General features: G+C 36.4%; 1 protein-coding gene and 1 non-coding gene across 2 annotated transcripts in view; both read right to left on the bottom strand.

Annotated features, from left to right (window-relative positions):
* The window catches only part of LOC133520241 (terminal nucleotidyltransferase 5C), a 380,723-nt gene that overhangs the window by 60,079 nt on the left and 298,332 nt on the right, over positions 1-22,312 (bottom strand). The window lies entirely within an intron of this gene.
* On the bottom strand, positions 12,595-12,667 carry Trnat-agu (transfer RNA threonine (anticodon AGU)). Its single transcript has one exon. It is a non-coding gene; the product is annotated as a tRNA-Thr (tRNA).

A 22,312-nucleotide genomic window follows, 5' to 3' on the forward strand; every position in this document is an offset into this window, starting at 1 on the left:
TAATTACAGTACGTTAATTTTACCTGAATTCGAGTTTCCTTACGGTGGTTCCATGTTTGATAAAACTAGATCCAGCAGTTTACTCTTTTCCAAAATGATGTGAGGCATCAAATGATTTATTATTCTATGACAGTTATGACCTATAACCGACGCTAGGTTTTTTTAAATTTAATTGTTATTTGTAAGATTAGCAATACGTCAAAAGTGACGCATGCTCACGTGTCACGGTTTGCGACCCCTGGTTTAAAAATGTAAGTCAATTTATCACTTTTGACATAAGTCAACCATATCATAACGTTGGCCAAAGGTTTTGGTCAGGGGTCATTGCCGTTGGTCAAGTGTATATTTAATGATCTAATGTTGGTTTAGGCTTGTATTGGAGGCACTGGCACTATCATTAGTGACACGAGAGGACGAAGTGCGCTTACAAATGTCGTAACCGTGCATGACCTGATATTTGTTGCCTCACGCATTATCATTCGAACTCTTGAAGTCTTTACTGGACACATTTTTCATCGCATTTTCGTAAAATTTTGTAAGCGGGTTTCAAAAATTATATAATTTTTTTATCGAATGGAAATTTTTCTCAGTTAACCGGTTTCCCTGGGTTAACCAGTTAAACCTGTAATTACCATGATTACCAGTACAATTTGACGCTGCGTTAACGGTTTAACCGGTTAACCCCGGGATAGTGGGATGGTGCAAGTGGCCCTTAATGCCTAATTTATTCAATTTTAAGTTATGTAAAGTAACTCGCGAGGTCTACAACTCACAGAGAGCCACCAGCACGAAGTCAATTTGAGATATTTAATAATGCAGTTTATTTGACCAGTTAGTTGTATTAATATAATAATTCGTTTAAGAAAAAAAGTAATGAGTGTCATTACACTACCAAAACTCGTCATTACGTGTTTTGACGGGTCTTGGCGTCTTGTTTTTTTTTATTGTTTTTGATAAACGCTTTTTATTAAATAAGTTTATATTACTTATGAAAGCAAAAGAATGTAAGCAATCGTATATGATTTATAATTGTTTCATATTTGCTATGACTTCTTTTTCAAGTGTTTTTTTTTAATAAAAAGACACGTCAAGATCGCTTAGCTTTTTTCTAATGCTCAAAAAACGAACTACAGTTGATGTCCGCTTTTGCTGCACTTTTTTCTCATCAATTACTGTTAAAGTCATACTGTTTTCTATACAAAATCAGTCCTGAAACTAGGAAAGCCCGGTCCCCGCCACAGAAAAATGGTAATAAGGTAACTAGTAAAGTAAGAAATAGTAATAAACTCATTATAATATTCCGTGGTTCCCGCCATCTAAACTCCCGGGATTTCCATGCGACATTCAATGCGAGAAATTTCAAATTCATATGAAATCAATTTGAGATGTTTAAAATAGGAATGTGGCTCGTATGCAGAGAGCGCGAATGAGTTTGAAAGGCGAGTAAAGGTCGCGCCTCGACCGTGAACTTCTCGAGTCGATGACATATGCCGGTGACAGGTGAAGGAGAATGACAAATTACTTTCGTTATTTCTTGCTAGCTTATCACGTTTGAATATCGTAATTAGGTCAAAGGATCGTAGTTTAGTAAAGAGGATTCACACTGAAAGAAAAAATAAACGAACTTAAAAATTTAAGTAATAAGGAACTGGTTTTCTCGCAAAATCTTACAAACGATTTTGTAAAAGATATCACACAGTTCGCACACCGAACAGACGGATTACTTCAGGCGACTTGAACTCTTCGGAAAGAATCATGCAAACGCCCCCTTTTTAAGTAAATCATCGTAATTTATTGAGTTTTTTTGTTTCCTTAATTCCTTTTCATATTATAATCACTGAATTTTGTTGTAAGTTGAACAAAGGCTAAAAATGAGGTATTTGTTCGTTATTCCAATTTTTCGAGCGTTGTCAGCGAGTGATTGATTTCTTACCGGCACCAAACGCGGCCGTCAGCAAAACACAACTTCCCTTAGTATATAAAAATGGAATTGAAGAAAATATTTGTAGGTTCGCAAGCTATTTGCCTGTTGAAAAAGTATTAAATAATATTTTTAGAGCGTACGTTTCAACGACATTCGTCGTGTCTATTTCTGGTGAAAACTTTTTTTTGCTTACGAGTAAATGTAGTTCGTGTCATACACGAAGACGCGCAGATATATCAAATCTCACCTTTAATAACACGACATTAAGAGTCAAGGCACGTATTTTCTATGGGAGCGCGGGAGCACGTGCTTGATAAATTTTTTTATAGTTGACTACAGCGTATCGAAAGTCTAGTTGGGAATCCATACATGAAAAGTACGCAATTATAGTTTGGTATACGAAATCTTAATTCAACCATTACAGTCGACGAGTAGAAAAAAATCCATTATATTTTTAATCTTTAATTTGACAGTCAAAATTTGCAATTGTCTTGGAATATTTTGACTTGGGTGGTTAAAGGTTAAAATATATTTTCACAAAATAAATTATTTCTTTGTAAATATTCGATGAACTTTGGTCAAGTGACATTAGGAGCGATATATACCCGGCTAAATGTTGCATTAACATACTGATACAAAATGTAAATATTTTACGCTCAAATTCTTGTACTTGCATATATTTTCATTAAATAAACATTTTAGGCTATTTTAAGTGTCCTACGCCCACATAGAAACCTGCTTTTTAGGTATACTCTAATGGCGTTATTCGTAAACGTTTGTCAAATCTAATTAACCTTGATAAACGTTTGTCCCTATCCGTCATTATGACATTTCTATTTGTTAGAAAGAGACAAATACAAGGTGCCAGTGAGCATTGCGAGAGCATGCAACATTTGTGAAATACGACAAAAAAAAAAAACTTGTTTTTTTCCCCCCTTTTTTGAACACTCCTGTACATAAAACGTAATTTTTATTGATAAACACATAACCTATAATTAACTAAAAAGTTTTTTTATTTTATTTGGGGATAGCCTCTCGAATACATTTTTTTAAATTTTTCGATGTCAATCAATAGGTATGTCCAGACTAGACCTCAAAGTGGCAATAACGCAGTCAGAAATGTGTTTTGTACCGACTTATGGCGAAAAATTATAAAAAAAAAAACATTTAATTAATTATCTGTGAAACTAGGCCTAATCCAGAAAATTTTATATGAGTTTCTAAATATTACCAGGAAAAATGTCTCGCAATGCTCACGGGCACCTTGTATTTTTATGAATAAGGGGGGTGAAAACGGTGTCAGTAGTGTTTAGATTTGTGTTAAATGTTACGTTCTGATACGCGTACGAGCACGGACGTACGCGTACGCTCAAATATACCAAATTTAGGGAAAAGTAACGCACGTAAGTCGTAAGCTCGTAACGCCGAAACGTACCGACCGTATACGCGCAGAAAAATACGCTAGTCTGAACCTGAAGTCGTCGTTTGGGTTACCATGGCAACACACTAATAATATGAGCCCCATATGGGGCCCATTTCTCGAACGGTATTAGTCTAATATTATTAGTGTTGCCATGGTAACCCATACGACTTGACAGTTCATGGACTAATAATATTAGTCTAATACCGTTCGAGAAATGGGCCCATGGTAACTAACAAAACCCTATCACGATGGTGAATATGGTGTTATACATGTGTTATTGTTTCCAAACATTCCGTAGATAAATATACAAAGACCCACCGCCTAAAGCATATCCATCTCGCTCTCGCAATCACAAATAAGGATACGTTTTGTTTGCCGTTCGATTGCTCAAAGACAGGAAGTTTATTAGCCAAATGGATCGAATATAATTGAGTTATTAGCGCGGCCTGTATTCAACATGTTTACTTTCAAAACGTCTTATGTTATTAGAGATTTTCAAGGCTGTTACGATTATTGGTCAATAATGTATGCATTATGCGTGTGCACGCAAAAAAACGTTTAAATTTGCTTTGATTATAGCTGATCTCGTTTATCGATTAGGTGGTTGTGTGGTTTTGTTTGGTTTAGTCGGAGGTCACAGCCGCATCCCTACTAATTAATATTATAAATATCAATGTCTGTCTGTTACGTTTTTACACTTATGCTATTGAACAGATTTAGGTACATGACAATTGGTATGGAGATAGATTGAGATATAACATAAGACTATCATTGTGTCAGAGTAGCACAGTTCTGTACATATTGATAGATTCTGTACAGTTGTACAGACAACAGAAAATTCAGGTAAATTTAATATGAAATTAAGGAAGCATTCATTTTGGAAACGATAAATGTCGATTCCCATACAAAAATTTGAAAAGTTTTCGAAAAATTTTAATGTGGTAAATTCGCAATTTTGTAAACTTTTCGTCGGTAGGTGTTGCCAGACTCATTCTAGTACTTATAATTCTTGACCATAACCAATGTTTCTTTCTGAGTACGTATATGAAGTAAAAATAAAAACGATCTAGGTTTGTAGTACCTATGTACGTCTGAAGGCGGGATTCCACCAGCGTGCGGCACTGTGCGGGACAAGCATATTCATTCAATCAATCGATCATTCAATTAATATTTTTATTTGTTAGACATAGGTACATAGATGTTACAATTTAGTACTTATTAGTATCACTATGTCTTACCAGCATTAGGTGTACAAATTTTGTTTTGTGTTGGTAATAATTTTAACAATAAATTATGTTTAAATCTTACCTTATTCTAAACACTATATAATTTTTAGTATTGCATTAAATTAAATTAATGTTCTCTCTGTTTCTTATTCGTCTTTTATATTCGTCAATGGAGTAATACGCTTTGTTTGATAAGAATGCAAACAGACGTTTCTTAAAAAGTCTTATGTTTTCTGTATTTAAAATGGCATTGGGTAAAATATTGAAAAATTTTGAAGCCATTTCAAAAACACTTTAAGATAATAATGCCGTTTTAAATGAGATGTTATTGTTAACCTTCCCTTGTTGACGTACACTATTAAGGCTTTGGATTTTTTTTTGCTTAACATAACATGCGATTTCATAAATATATAGGCATGGGAAAGTCAGTACACGAAGTCTAATTAAATGTTCTTTACAAAACTCAGTTGGTGGGATACCATATACGGCGCGAATATATTTTTTCTGACTTTTGAATTTTTTAACTTCATTCATCTTTAAACTCTCGCATTTTGTACACATATTTAATATTATTAACGGGTCTACTGCGATTAAATTTCATTGAAACTCTGCTGGGACTTCAGTCTTCCGTGACCATAGCTGCAACCTGGCTGAAATGTCAGATAAAAGGTAAAATAATGAAATTTAAACGCAATGATTAAATACAAGCATATGCTTTACAAAAATGCCGAACAGTACCGCACACTGGTGGAATCCCGCTTTATTATTATCAAGTACTTATTACCGAATAAACATTACGTAAAATTATTTTAATTGGCACACTATTATCGATTAAATTCCTCATTCAAGGGCTCAAAAAAGTAAATGTTAATTGAAAGTAGATAGGTTTGTGGGTCAGTGTCGAGCCTATCGCCTATACACACAAATAACTGACCAAAAGTATACCCTATGTCATCACGATAAGGTCCACGAATGGTTAGTTCGACGATGGTACCCACACGCAAGCATATTTGCATATATTAACCTGTAAAATGTCGTGACATGTTATGATTATAGACGTACCATAGTCCACGCTTAATTGAACATGTTTGAACCTTATGCTTAAAGGCTTAAGGTTCACCTATGGTAAGTTGAGATATTAGTGCATATACGGGCGTCCTTCGAGATATTTATTGGTAATTATTTTAGAGAAATTGATAAGCGTGAGTGAGATGTCGCAATGCTGAGAGCTTTTATTGTCCGAGAGATCTAAGTTCACATTTGACACATAACAAGTAACAACGCCCGTAGAACGTAAACGCGCATGGCCCATTGAAATTATAAATAAAAACCCGTAAATTAGAGTTTGTCAACTACTTAAAATAGTATTTTATTCAATCGTGATATAATAGAGAGCTTTTCAGTCGAGCACCGTGTTAACGAAGCTTGCTGAGTTGCCTAAGTAAAGTACGAGATTAAAAAACTAAATTATATCGCTACTGTATACAATACTTTTTTCTACGAGTCATCTAAAACAATATTCTTTTACTGGGAAACCCAAATAATTATTGAAATTTGGTAAGTATCTCAGTAGACGAAAATGTAGTGCAAATAAATGCGTGACTCTGCGCGAACTCGCGCCGGTTTGGTATTTTTTTTATATAGTTGACTACAGCGTATCGATATGAATCTTATAGTTGAGTTGGGAGCCCATACATGAAAAGTATGCAATTATAGTTTGGTATACGAATATTTCTTATCTTCTTCATAAATCTTATTTCAACTATTACAGTCAACGAGTGGAAAAACAATGTTCCACCAAAAACATTTCATGTAAAGTGTTGCCAAGACTAACATGCGCCTATAGTTTTCACAGTAGAGTCATTAGATCTCTTAACTCCAAGACTTTTACTCCGTTAATCCTAACTGTACATGCTCTATCATAAAGCCTAAGTACATCTTGGTCCAGCAGTAAGTACAGTAATAGTTATAGGCCTTTAGAGTTGTGTCATCCAATAACATGATGACACAAAATTAGTCAGATCTCGTAGTAACAACCTTTTAATCCTATAAAATCTAACTTTACATGCTCTAACTCTATAAAGCCTTCGTCTAAAATCACAAAATTTATAAAGTCGTCTATTCACTCTCGATTTAAAAAGATCCAAATTATAGTGGGCTTTCATGGATCCTCCTATCAATGGAATTCTTCTTAAACACATACAAGAAAATAATATAAAACTTTAACGGCTAATAAACTGTAAATATTGCCTGTCTTGCCTGTAATGTCCATAACAATAAATGTTTCTTTTTTGTTTTACGTTCCTACCACAAGTCCTTCTACCAAATCAAAATTTATTATATTATACACCGAGCATTCTTTTCATGCGTGGTACGTCTTGAAACATCGTTATTGGCAAAATCCCTCCAGCCAAAACTCACAAGAGGGAGCCATTAATAAATAGTGGGCTTGACTAATCTCCAACAGTATATAATTAAGCATTAAAACATTAGTATTTTAATGCCTGACATTATGTAACAGTCACATAAGTAAACTAGTATTGTTTGTACCGAAACTAGATATAAAAGGCTTTTTTTGTCAATACCTTTTTATGTTAAAAATTAAGTGTAATTGTTCTTTTCAACTTTCAAATAATCATGTAATACGGGCAACCACTGGGGCTGCAACACAGTGTAAACTAACGCAGTCCCCAGGGCTCCAACTGCATATGTACCATTAATGTTTTGAACAATAAAGATTTATTTATTTATTTATTATAACAATCCAACCGGTAAAAAACATGTACTTTAGTATATATTAACAGGGATTAAATTCCTATTATTGATTAGGCACATACCTAAGTGTCAATTATGTATCATATATTATGGCCATTATGCACTCAGTCGGTACAATAAAGACTTATATATGAGACCATTTCCAATAGTAAATAAATAAATAATAAATAAATATTATAGGGACATTCTTACACAAATTGACTAAGTCCCACGGTAAGCTCAAGAAGGCTTGTGTAGTGGGTACTCGGACAGCGATGTATATAATATACAAATACTTAAATATATAGAAAACATTCATGACTCAGGAACCTTACCGGAATTCGAACCCAGGACCACTGGTTTTATAGGCAGGGTCACTACCCACTAGGCCAGACTGGTCGTCTAAAATTATATCATTTTATAAGTAGGTATAAAGTTTGTTTTATTGTCCAGTGGAATAAAAATGGTCCTTTTTTATCTTTAGTTGTCTTATTCGAGGACATTTTTAAAAGTTGTACCCAGACCTTTGTTATAGGTGACTTGATTATGTTACTAGAAGCATATTCTGATTGTAATAACGGGTTATTGATTTGATCTGGATTTTTTTTTGTGACAGTTTTCAACCAGAGATTTTGACACTGGCAGATTATATTCATAACAAATCCAGATAAAATTCATTCTCTTATTAAAATATTACGATACGCTTGGGATGGTTGGTGCGCGCGGAAATTACTACTGGTCGTGTTATTTGGCATCGCGCGCACCAATAAATGCAAGCGAAATACAATATAAGTCGTGGCTAGGACATTTCAAACTTATATTTTCATGTCAAAATAATGCCATTTAGTGACAACAATTCAAATGACAGTTCGTGCGTGCATTTTACTCGTAGGTATATTTTGTCCATACGCGCGGGCGAGAGAGATTTTAATATAAACTGGACCAGAGCACGTCCTTAAACTACGTCCAAAAGAGAGGTATGGGCACTGCGAATGTCATCTCGCTTTATGTGGTAGGGCACAACACAGCGGATGTCATTCCAGATCTAGAGCAGAGCCCAACTGGGGAAGTACCTTACAGAAAACTGCAGCCTTCCTGCCGGTGAGTTTGCCAGAGTTCAACGAGGTTGCGGAGTGTTAGAGTCGGCAACGCGGGAGTTGCAGACGTACATAGGCTATGTAAACTGCTCACCATCAGGCGGGCCGTATGCTTGTTTGCCGACGTCCGACACATACACCGACGCAGTATAAAAAAACAAACTGTAATTTCGAATTGGCGTCAAGGTGATATCATAACAACATCATAACTTCAACAAATCGTAAAAACTGAGTCCCAGGCTTGATGCCGATACTGACAGAGAATAATAGTGATATTAGTGCCTATAAGATGCGAGATAAAATGATAATGTAGCTATTATTTAATGACAATATTAATAGCTGTTGCTAGGCTTAAATGTCATTTTAGTCATTTAACTTATTGATTAATTGCGTATCGTGTGAGTTATTATGATATTTTTGTACTTTACCTTCATACTTTTTTACGTGATTTTTGTTGTCTCTTGAGTATCTATCTAGTAAGTTTCATCTATTGGTGCTAGCAAATATCACTTTGACGTTAGAAATATCGTAGCATCTTATAGGAATCACAGTGAAATCGAAATAAACGTCAATTTTGACATGTCGTTTAGTTATCGATCTTTTAAAGATCTTTCTAAGGTCAGGTCTTAGATGTGTCTTAATCATTCTTCGAATCGGGCCGTACGTTTCGATTCTTACTCAGTTACGTTTCTTGTTCACATATTTTAGCCAAGGTTAAATAAGGGCTTAATTTCACAGTCATAAAAACCATAATAGGAAGTACTCATAAAGGTATGTCAGACAACTTCGAAATAAGGTTGTCATTCGTCAATAGGACGCCAAAAGTTTTGAATCAAAACTAATTACACGAAGCGATCTACTTTATCACGTTTTATGTGACAAGGATATTACGTCGACGTGTTAAGGTTTATTTTAGCCTGTGCTCGGTCACGGATGTGGGCCGTAGGGCGTCCTTGGTAGGGCTGGGATATAATGACTAGAGATGCCACGAATATACGACAACTATTCGGTATTCGGCCTTTTCGGCGACATTGCAGAATATTCGTTATTCGGCCAAATTGTGTGTACTATATGGTCGAATACCGAATACCAATTGCACCTATTTAGGCTTTTGTTTAAATATTTAAGTAAATAAGTAAATATTCTTACCAACAATTATACTTTTTTACATACTTACATGTAAAACTACAAATAAATTTGGGAAGTAATTAAATGATCAGTCGTTTTGTACCAAATGTACAATCGCCCTCGGATAGGGATTTTTTTTTTGAGAGAAATACTTCATTGGTAAGCTGATACTGTAGTGGCTACAGCGAGGGTTTGAGCACACAAATCGACAGTTTAAACGAATTGATGTTTATCACGACGAACGAGCTTGCGCATAAGGCCATGAGCAGCCATCGAATCGATCTTTATTTGTTATTTGCTAATGATTTTATTCTTATCAAAGGCTAAATTTGCTGGACTCTAACTACGGCGCAATGAGCAACAAGACTTAAATCTTGACACATTGTCCTTCGTAGGTGACTTCATAATATTCGTAAATGTAACCCAGAATGTACACATATTTTAATATTTTATATTCGGCGCTTCGGCCGTATATTCGGTAAAATATAATAGAGTGTGGCCGCATATTCGGTATTCGGCCAAAACCTCATTTCGTTGCATTTCTAGTAATGACCCGGACGCGAGCCGAACTAGTATGGAGTGGAAAAATTGTTCAAAGAAATGGCGAATGTTGCTGTCCTTCAATATCGTGTGCGGTTTATTCTTTTTTTAAATGCTCTCCATCGACAGTCGGGTAAAAAGAACTATTCGATAGTAGCCGGGTCCACACTGAGCGAGCATATGGCACAAGCAGCGGGATTTGAACCTGTGACCATAGAAATATTGATCTTTTTTTAAGTTAATAAAATAAGAAAGTTATGAATGGTGAATTTTAAATAGTAATGTATGTATGTATGTGTATGTATGTGTAGCTTTCAAATATGTATAAATTAAAGAAAAATCTATGTTATGTAAATAATTACGAACTGTTTTCATAATGGACTCCCGTCATTTTCTGCACAACACTTTTGTCGACATTTTTGGCGTGTTGATTTCTTGTAGATCGCAATGAATTGATACCCTGGACAATTTGACTAGTCTTATTTAATTTTTATTCATGATTGAAACTTTAAAAAGCATAAAGCTAGGAAAATAACATGTTCACCATTAATACTTTGAAGGTTGGTGATTGAACTGTAATTGACAATTTTTTCCCGCCATGGAATTATTATTTTTTAAGCATTGCTAATTATGTGCCAATTCTATATGCACTATGCTTTAGATGTTATTTAACTCTTACTTTCCGATTAATATGAACAAACATCGTAAAACTATGTGCGACATGTTAATTTGATTGAATTAATCCCATCATTAGTCATTACTGTCAATAAATTTCGAAAATGTCAAACCTGTCTCTGCCGGAATGCCATTTGTGACAAATGGACTATTTTAGCATATTCAATTAGGTTCCAAATTCAATTAGCTGAGGCAGGAAATCATTTTGGCCATTACATTTTAGGGTACCGTACGTTAAAAGGAAAATAGTTTTTAGTTAATAAATAAGTAGTTTTTAAGTTATGAATCTACCTAACGCTTTGGCGTAAGCTGTAATGTTATGATAACTCGATTCAATAAATAAATAAGACGGAACCCTTGTAGGATCTCTTTGCTGTCCGTCTGTCTGTCTGTCACGACCCTTTATCTCGGGAACGCGTTCGTATCGAGTTGAAATTAAAACCATATACTCAGGTCTACCAGTCATTTGACGTAAAAAAGATACGGCCGTGTATACCGCAAAAATAAAAAAATACAGGGAAAAATCTGAAAACTTGTATTGCATTGTATTTGTAATTATAATTGTATGGGTGACCAAATCTTTTTGTAGAATTTTTTAAACTTTTTGTAATATGAACCTATAAATTTGTATAGGAGCTACGGAACCCTCGGTGGGCGAGTTCAACTCGCACTTAAGTGTCGAATGGGCGTTGTCAGTAAATGTCATATAAAATGTTCTTAAGACGTCAAAACCACACCTAGTTTAGTAATACAAGCTTAATAAGGAAATATACATACATATTAATCTACATGAGTACTTTACAAGTGTCTTTTTCAATTCCATATACATAAATGCTAGTTGTAATTAAATTCACTTATCAATAAAATATGACTGTCGGCCCGATTCGAAGAATGATTAAGACACGTTTAAGATCTCTAAAAGATTGATAGCTAAACGGCATGTCAAAATTGACGTTTATTTCCGATCCCAATAAGATCTATCTACGATATGCCTAATGTCAAAGTGACATTGGTTGCCCGAATCGAGCTGCTTCTAACAATTATACGTCATATAAACGATATCTAAATGAGAACTTATCGTTATCGTATCTCATTCTTCGAATCGGGCCGTGTGTCTATGACGCTATATAAATATTTATGTAAATTAGGCGACAATAAAACAAAACAAGTCTAAAATTTGAAATTTCTTCGATAATTAAAATAAAACAAACGTCTATGAATATTACTTACCTAATAAACCTTACAGAAGACCGAAGTCAAATAACACTACACCCTACTCATAGTGTTGTGTTTCTTCCGGTGAGTAAGGTTGCCAGAGCTCATCCAGGGTGCGGGGTGTTAAGGTTGGAAACCCGGATGTAACTCCTCTGGAGTTGTTGGCGTACATAGGCTACGGAGACTGCTTACTATCTCGCAGGCCGTATGCTTGTTTGCCACCGACGTAGTATAAATAAGTCTGTGTGTAATAAGGAGCAACTGAGTGACACGATTTTTTTTATCAAATAGGTATCATATAGGTGTATGCTTGTTTTGATACAATAATGTAGGTAGCTAATATTGCATAAGCGCATTCTTAAGGCTTAAGTATGTGTATACGTTGATTTCCACTCATACCGATATTTTACCAGCTAGTATAGTCAGCAACAATTGTAGCGGAGGAATTAACGCGTGAAAAGTAGGCCAACGTGGAATACTTTTCCAAAGAAAGATATATCTCTACAAAGTGAACTTATACCTACCTATTTTTAAGACATTTTGACTTGTAACTTTGGTGTTATTAATAAAGTTTTGTATTTGTATAAACAAATTAAAAGTGGAAAAACTCACTGTCTTGGGTGGGACTTGAACCCACTACCACTGGATTACTAGCCCAGTACTCTGCCATCTGAGCTACCAAGATCTTACCCAATAAAGCGAATATTTCCACCATATATGAGCGTTAGGGAGGCCCTAGCGACATCTACCGTAAGAGTGTTATACTTCTTATACGGCTGGTTGAGTTAACACTTATAGTAAATGTCCCTAAGGCCTCCCTAAGGCTCATATATGGTGGAAATATTCGGTGTATTGGGTAAGGTGTTAGTAGCTCAGATGGCAGAGTACTGGGCTAGCGATCTAGTGGGTTCAAGTCCTACCCAAGACAGTGAATTTTTCCACTTTTCAATTGTTTCTAAGCTTCATAGCATCGTAAGCAGACGTTTATGCTAGACACAAAATTAATTCTCAAAAGTAATCACCGCAGTTTAATTTTTTTAATACTACGTGGTGGCAAAAAATCGTACGGCTCGCCTGATGGTAAGTAGTTTCCGTAGCCTATGTACGCCTGCAACTCCAGAGTAGTTACATGCGCGTTCAAACCCTAACACTCCGCACCCTAGTTGAGTTGAGCAACCTTACTCACAACACTATATATGAATACAACACTATGAGTACTTGAGTAGGGTCTAGTGTTATTCGGCTGCGGTTTTCTGTAAGGTTGTACTTCCCCAGTTGGGCTCTGCTCTAGATCTGGAATGACATCCGCTGTGCTGTGCCCTACCACACACAGCGAGATGACAATCACAGTGCCCATACCTCTTTTTTGGACGTAGTTTAAGGACATACTACTCATAGTGTTGTGTTCCTGATGAGTAAGGTTGCCAGAGCTCAACGAGGGGGGAATGCTAGGGTCGGCAACGCACATGTGACTCCTCTGGAGTTGCAGGCGTACATAGGCTACGGAGACTGCTTACCATCAGGCGGGCCGTATGCTTGTTTGCCTCCGACGTAGTATAAAAAAAAAAAAACATACCCGGGTCCATTATTCTACAAACAGAGACATCTCGTTTGTTAATCTCTTAGAAATAGATACTTTTGATGCAGGACTGTACGCTAAACCTAAGCAAATATCATACAGTGAATTATGTACGTAATCTAACGAAAATTATGTTCCGATCAGTACCTTCGTTACATAAATATTTACAAATGCAACAACTTCGTATCATTACCGACACAGTTATCTGTCAATTGTAAACTTTATTTCAAAGGCATAAGATCCACCAACGGACATGAAGATTGCTTTTAGCAACCAATTCCGATATGAAGTCAGTGACATTTGCGTTTGGCAATTGAGATGACCACTGACTTTTGCGGTCAGTGATGTAAATCTTGTACGAGCATTTTATTAATCAATTAGAGTTTATTACCATGTCTACTCGAATAGGTTAAGGTTTAAGTAACATAAAGAGAAATGTAATTATATCTTATATTGAAAAATTACATCGAAATTATCGATTGCGCATTGATTGATCGATATACAAAAAAAAAACGTTTTTAACCTTCTGAGGCCCCATGTCATATACAGGTATATTAAATAGAGTCTGGACTCTATACATACAGTGCTTAAGTTAAAATTCGTCTGAATTTGATGACGTTACCAGGCCTGGAGGAAAGTATCGAAATATCTATGGTTTAACATTTACTCGAAAATTGCTAAATATATGAAACCAAATAGCTTTACATTCAGATTAGAAAGGGTATGTCATGAACTGATAAAATAACGATTTATGTATAGAGTAACATTGCGGTGGTCTCTTATTTAGAATATTTCTGATAGAAGTAGGTCTAGCAGGTATGTATGTCGGCGGCCGATCGTAAGGTCAGGCAGATCGTAATGTTCCTGTGTAATGCTTTGACGGTCCCGGTAAGTCGACTCAGGGAGCGAGACAAAGATTTTCACGTTTCAAGATATGCCTAGGAATTTCACGATCCTGCCTGATCTTACTATCGGCGGACGACATATACATCTAGCAAGAACTGAACCTATTTTTTTTACCACTTATCAGAGCCTTAAATGAGTTATTTAAAAGGAATAAAAATACTCAACCCTGTAAATTCGGTTAAAGTAGAATTAAGTCACAACGCCATAGAAAAAATGGACATTAAGTGTCACACGAACCCGATGTCGTTTTGAAATAAATATCTGGGGAAAATCTTACAGAGATCTACCTAGCTCCATGCCCACACTAAGCAAAGCTTGTACTATGGATACTAGGTGACGATGTACATACGTATATAGATTAATACATACTTATATACATAGAAAACATCCATGACTCAGGAACATTATCTGTGTTCATCAGTCATCACACAAATAAATGCCCTTAATAAATAAATAAAAATCCCTTACCGGGATAGGAACCCGGGACCATCGGCTTCATAGGGAGGATCACTAAATGTCACTATCCAATAGGCCAGAGCAGTCGTCGAGCGTACTCGAAACTTCGATTATAAATAAGCCGGCTGCTAGGTTTGTGTGACTCAAGTTTCGGTAAATATTTACGGAAAAGTACCATATGTCACTTAAAGAGGCATTGTTTGATTATTCTCGTTGATTTGACTCTCGAGTGTGGCCACTCAACATGACATCAACTTGAAAACAACAAAATAAAGTAATTGCGTTGACTTGTCGCCCTTATCGGTTACCGCAATTAGGTATTTATTTATCAACATATTATTATAAACAAATTACTCATTGCCTTATATTTAAATTAACTTAAGAATTAAAATAAGTTGTCTTACTTTCAGTTTTGTGACAAAAACCTATGTTTAACATCCTTAAGTCGTTCGTTTCAGGACCATCTCAAAATACATAAATATATTTAATTATAGTATATTTATGTAAGTTTATTACCGTTTATATTATAGTGACGACCGATCTGGCCTAGTGGGCAGTGACCCTGCTTATGAAGCCGATGGTCCCGGGTTCAAATCCTGGTAAGGGCATTTATTAGTGTGATGAGCACGGATATTTGTTCCTGAGTCATGGATGTTTTCTATGTATTTAAGTATTTATAAATATTTACATATTATATATATTATCGTTGTCTAAGTACCCTCAAAACAAGCCTTATTGAGCTTACTGTGGGACTTAGTCAATTTGTGTAATGATGTCCTCTGACATCGAACATACAGGAGGAAGCACCCTGGTGTATGCTGTTTGCTGACGACATTGTTCTTGTCGGAGAAAATGCACTTGAGGTCCAGAGCAGACTGGGAAAATGGCAAGAAAAGCTGGAAAGTGTGGGACTGAAAATAAGCAGAACCAAAACGGAGCATATGTTCTGCGATTTCGGTGGTCTATCCAGTTTTTCCCATATTGCCTTAGACGGTGTATCCCTACCAGTCTGCTCCGATTTCCGGTACCTTGGGTCATTGATCCAAAGTGACGGCAACATCGACCGTGACGTGAAAAATAGAATAAATGCGGGATGGATGAAATGGCGACAGGTCTCTGGAACAACTTGCGATCCACGAATGCCCCTTAAACTTAAGGGGAAAATCTACAGGACGATCGTGAGACCTGTTGTAATGTATGGATCAGAATGCTGGGCGACGAAAGTGACGGATGAAAGAAGAGTGCACGCAGCGGAAATGAGAATGTTGAGATGGATGTGTGGAGTGACGAGAAAGGATCGAATTAAGAATGAGTATATAAGGGGAAGTTTGAAAGTAGCACCGGTAGCGGAGAAGATAAGGAGTGGTAGGTTAGCGTGGTATGGGCATTTAATGAGGAGGGATGAATGCCATATAGGAAAAAGAATGTTAGGAATGAATGTTGATGGACGGAGAGCGGATGGTAGACCCAAAAAACGATGGATGGATTGTGTGAAAGAGGATATGAGAAAGAAAGGAGTGAGTGCTGAGGTGACGAAAGATAGAGGAGAATGGAAGAGAAGAACATGTTGTGCCGACCCCACATAACGTGGGATAAGGGCAGGAGGAAGAAGATGTCCTATAATATTTATTATTTATTTATTATTTATCGCTATATTACTTGTTTTAAGTTACTTTTGTTTAATGCCTGCACGTACTACCTTTTCTGTTTAGCCTGATGGTTGACTGGTAGAGAATACATTTAGGCATTAAGTTCGCCATTTGTACTTTATTTGTAATTTTCTGCAATAAAGTTTAAATAAAAAAATTAAGTAAAGAAATAATCTTAAGTAAACACGTAGCTATGTGGTCAATTTCTCGGAATTATATACCTAGTCTGATTATATTTTAACTAAAATATTTTTTTACACAAATACCAACGAAATAAGGCCAAATAAAAAGGACAACGCGTATTTTACTCATTTGTTACTAGAAAGTATTTAAAATAAAGTATCTACTGCTAACCGAAAATGCAGGCCTTGAGACAAAATGTTCTATTCTATCAATGTCATTTCGATATAAAATACCACAAGTTTCGTTGTAAAGATATAATAGAATAATTGTGGTCAATGGTTCATTGCGGAACTAAATGCATCATGTTATTTTAGACTGAAATCATCGTTTATTTCTTTTTTTTTAAATAACTAAAAGTAATAAAGAGCGTGCGACTTGCAATCCGGAGGTCGCGGGGTCAAACCCCGGCTCGTACCAATGAGTTTAGGATCTTATGTACGAAATATCATTTGATATTTAGCAATCGCTTTTCGGTGAAGGAAAACATCGTGAGGTAACCGGACTAATCCCAACAAGGCCTAAATAAAAAAAAAAAAAAATAAATCATTTATTCTGGTAAAAAAAAACCCTGATTTTACAATTTTATTTTCTTCTGCCAAACTGTAAGACAGTTTGTTGGCAGAGGGAACTCCCTTAAAAACAGATGGGTTAGCTTATTGCCTAGTTAATTAATAAGTAAGTACGGTACATCTTATAGCTTATTGTGGTGGTAATTTAATTTTGTTTAATAGGCCTAGTTTACCCTCTGGGTTGGAAGGTCAGATGGCAGTCGCTTTCATTCTTGACATTAGTTGCCAAGCGGACCCCAGGCTCCCATGAACCGTGGCAAAATGTCGGGACAACGCGAGGAAGAAAAAAAAAACTAGAAGGCACAAATTAGTAACAACCATATCTGCGCAGTATCTGCGAGCCTGGGCACGCATGACGGACTCCGTGTGCTCTGCGAGCTGTGTTCGGCGAAGGACCTAATTCACTGCATCACAATCGACTTAGATTAATTTAGTCACTCGAATATCTCGATGGTGTTTAAATCTCAGGGGATTTTTATAAATTACAGATCTCAGTGAATATTAAATCGGGTGCGTCATGAAATGTATACGCACTTTTGGTATAATTTTACTTTACAAACGTTCATAACGTATAATAACGTTAAGTTTAATGTACGAATTGTCTATTTTCAAAAAGTATAAGCTCATAATGATATAACATACATAAAATATATCATTGTTTCACCTAAGGAGCATAAGAAATAATTCCGTTTGAAATAATCTACATTTAGTATACATATCAAAATGTCGAATAACATTTTAAATAATATTTGAATATAAAGCAGCAGAGCGTGTAGATAATGTCACGGAAGAGTATTGTTTGACAGGAGTATAGATAGGTGCGACGACGAGCGAAGCGAGGAGGAGCGTGTTAGGTGAACTGCGAGCTAATTGAACTGACTTTTATTTTTGGAGAATTGTAAGGCGTTTATTAGTATGTTACTTTTTTAGCTTATTATTGGTAATCGTTGTTATATATTTTTAAAGTTATATTAATTCAACATTATATTACATGAATTTTATCATAAATGATAGTATACTTACAGGATGTTATTGATTATGAAATTATAATTTTGGTTGTTATTCGTTATACTCGTTATTCTTAGTGAATGTTATACTTTTAAATATTATACTATTAGAGTTTATATGTTCTATGGAATATACCATAAGTACGTATACGTTTCATTACTTACCCTATTAAATTGATGCCGATCCGATTCCACTCGATACCGGCAAACGGCCGTGACTTTCAGTCGTGAAACATATCAAGTTTACTGCGCTATATGTTAGCTAATGATAAGATACTACGATAAGTTGGTAAACAATTCCAATTTCATGATAAGCATCAAGGCCAAATGATTCGAGTGTTTTTTGGCAAATGATTTTATCTGTCAAAGTATAATACAGTATATCTTATCAGTTATCACCATCTCTCATGATATCGTCAGGCGCGAATGCAGAAGACGCCGAATCGTATCCGGCCTCGGGCACTGAGGAGTTTTGTATGAAATACTTGTACTAAAATAGCTCTAATTTTAATCGATTACAATGACTTGTAACGAAGACTATGTAGTACATGACATAGATATTATTATATTGTTACTTGTATGTACTTACATGTATTTCATGTATTTTTTTAAACTACGTCGGTGGCAAACAAGCATACAGCTCGTCTGTCTCATAGCCTCGTAGCCTATGCACGCTTGCAACTCCAGAGGAGTTACATATGCGTTGCCGACCCTAATACTCCGCATCCTCGTTGAGCTCTGGCAACCTTACTCACCGGCAGGAAAACAACACTATGGGTAGGGCTAGTGTTATTTGGCTTCGGTTTTCTGTAAGGATATATTTATATAAGGACTGACTTATATGAGGATCTGACGACCGGTTTGGTCTAGTGGGTAGTGGCCCTGCCTACGATTCAAAAGAGATTGTAAAATCCTACTTGAATAATGCCTTTTTTACTTTACTTTTACGAAGCTGATGATCCCGGGTTCAAATCCTGGTAAGGGCATTGATTCGTGTGATGGTATGGATATTTGTTCTTGAGTCATGGGTGTTTTCTATGTATTTAAGTATTTATAAATATTTATATATTATATATATCGTTGTCTAAGTACCCTCAACACAAGCCTTATTGAGCTGACTGTGGGACTTAGTCAATTTGTGTAATAATGTCCTATAATATTTATTATTATTATTGTATGTCTTTCCCATCACGGAACAATGGTGTTCCGGACCTTTGGGAGGCGTGCGCGGAGCCGAAGCCAACACGTAGAGGCCCTTTTGACACTTTAATGAAATGTAAGGGGTACACCTAGCGGATGTTGCCCTTGCCCGTGTCATGGGACGCACGCAGTGGCAGCACCCGCCAGGGTGTAAGGACTATTTGAGGGTTGATGGAATCTAAAATGAACTGGGCTATTGGGTGAAAGCGATGGACTAAATACTGGGCTATGGGATAAAAAAACCGGACGCCTGCCTAATAAAACGGTATTCAATTTTATTTCCGGCAGACGGTGACTCGCCCCCCAAGATGGGCCCCCACAAAAAGCGACATCTAGGATGGCTCAAGGGCAACACCGGTGTGAGCGGCTCAGGGGTGTCGAGAGGTGTACGCCGCTTTCTACCCAGTGGCTGCGAGCAGCCACTGTGCCAACTCGCGTCTTATGCAATTTTTCACTTCCACCCCTGGACCTTATAGCTCTAACGACTCCACTCTGGCTGGCCGGCTAAGGCAAGCCAGAGGCAGAGAATCCTGTCCCACCCACCCTCCTTGCGGCTAACAGAACTCCCCAGGAGCACTCGGGTACGTGAGGTCGCTACTCCCCAACAGCTCGCCACAAGCTGCCCTGCGTTGACTGATTGCACTGGTAAAACCAGCGGGCGATGGGGTCGTCACATCCCTACGCCTTATTATTATTATTTATATAAGGAGGTATTCCCCAGTCGGGTTCCGCTCTAGATCTGGAATGACATCTGCTGTGCTGTATCCTACCACACAAAGCGAGATGACATTCACAGTGCCCATACCTTTCTTTTGGACGTAGTTTAACCCTTTGAACGCTTTATGTCATAAACACAAACATCACTCAAACGCCAAGCTCCCGGGCGCAAGGGAGCTAATGTAAATCTTACTCAAAAGTGTGAAGAATACTTTAACAGCTTCCGTCATAACACCTATGGTTGTCCTTGGCGCTGTGGGCACAACTAGTAACGACGCCTTTAGGTGTTCTTGGCGTTCAAAAGGTTAAGGACATGCCCGGGTCTAAAATGTCATATTATATCGGAATGTCGTTTTAAAATGAGAGCTTAATTCGATTTTATGACGCCAGCTAAGCCCGTGTGGCTCTTAAGAGCGTTGTGTTAATACCGCCTCCTAAATTAGCGCATAGGTACTTAAAGTAACCTTTTCCGTCTTAAAGCGTCCCAAAACGCTTGAACACTGTTCAAATGTTTGCATGAATTTAATGGGTGAGTGTCTATCAGTACTTTTAATGAGTCCGTCCTAGTTAAACATCGGGAACAAACCCACATTTATAACCGACTAATAAGCAAAGGAGGGTGAAGTTTTTCGATTCGGATGTTATTTTTCGACACGCCATTTAACCTGAATTATATGACGAATGTATTGCGGTTGTAGGTTAAATAAATTTATCTGACTGCTGATTCATTTGCTAATGTTTACATATAAGTACATTGTACATCTTTAGGTATGCAAAAGTATTAGTTGCTTCATATGTTTCTCATGTTTAAGTGTAATTTCCCCATTCATTTTTAGTGTAATGTAAGTATTTATAGTCTATCAAGCCATTTCCGTAAGTAGAAAAATAGTACATTGTGCAACGAGGGGGGTAACTGAAGTTTTGGATAAGAGGGTGGTAATTCCCGACAGCCGCAGGCTGGAGGGAATTAAAGGCCCGAGTTTGCAATATTCTTACCCCCGGAGTCACACACAATGTTTTTCATCTCACTTGCGAAGAAAAAACTAAATTATAAGCGAAATAATTCTTAAATACGATGACATATCAAACTTTTGTCCGCCATTTTGTAATTTCTCGACAGGTTAGGCATCGAAGGCACCGACCTATTTGACATTCAGCCATTATTGAAAATTATGTCAAAATATTTTAAACGACATTTTAATTAATCAAATTAAATAATTTTAAACATAATCAAAAATTAAATTACAAACGTCAGTATTTTAAAAGTAAAACTCGTTTATGCTACTTGATTTGTATGAATAAGTGACATAATTTAAGAAAAAAGCTATAACTCCCTAGGGAGTTATAACTTTTTTTTACAATCCATAACTCCCGCGGGAACAAAATAGGCCTTTGTCCTTCAGTACACCTGCATGAAATAAGATCTTTTTCGAGCAAGTGTGATGAAAAGGTCTTTTTCTCCTGAAAAAGTTGTTTAACCGGCTATAAATCCTTTGCTTGTACTTGTAATGTACTTTTGCTGCATTTGTCATTCTTTTCTTTCTTTCTCCTGTTTTACTGGAAGAAATCCGTCAAAGTGATAAGTTTCCTTTTGTACTTACCTTTCCTAATTGTAAGTTACTTTTACTATGTGTGTTTGGATAGTAAAGAGTTTACTACTACTACTAAATAAGATTTATAGAACCTTAATCTTCAGCATTGCCGAAATCGGGCGACCTTTGGCACGATAATGCCTACCCAAAAGGTTACCCTGCAACGTCTAACTCTAGCTTACCTCCTTCTAATTGGCCATATGCAAATACCTTCACATCTAATCCGATTTATAATATAAATAATATAAAGTAGTTACTGCCTTTTGGAATGATGTAATAAATCGCGGCAAATTCTGATTTATTACTTGCAGTTGACCTACACGATTGGCTTCTAATATTTATTAGTTGACAAATAAATCATAGTTTAGATGTCCAGTCGAGTCCAGAATGCAAATAGCGAATGCGTTGTCCTTGGGAGTCGGCTGTTAAACCTCTTCTAAGTGATGATAAGGTTCCTGATCGAATTTTTTGT

This window comes from Cydia pomonella, chromosome 8, assembly GCF_033807575.1.
Source record: "Cydia pomonella isolate Wapato2018A chromosome 8, ilCydPomo1, whole genome shotgun sequence".
Classification (NCBI taxonomy): Eukaryota; Metazoa; Arthropoda; class Insecta; order Lepidoptera; family Tortricidae; genus Cydia; species Cydia pomonella.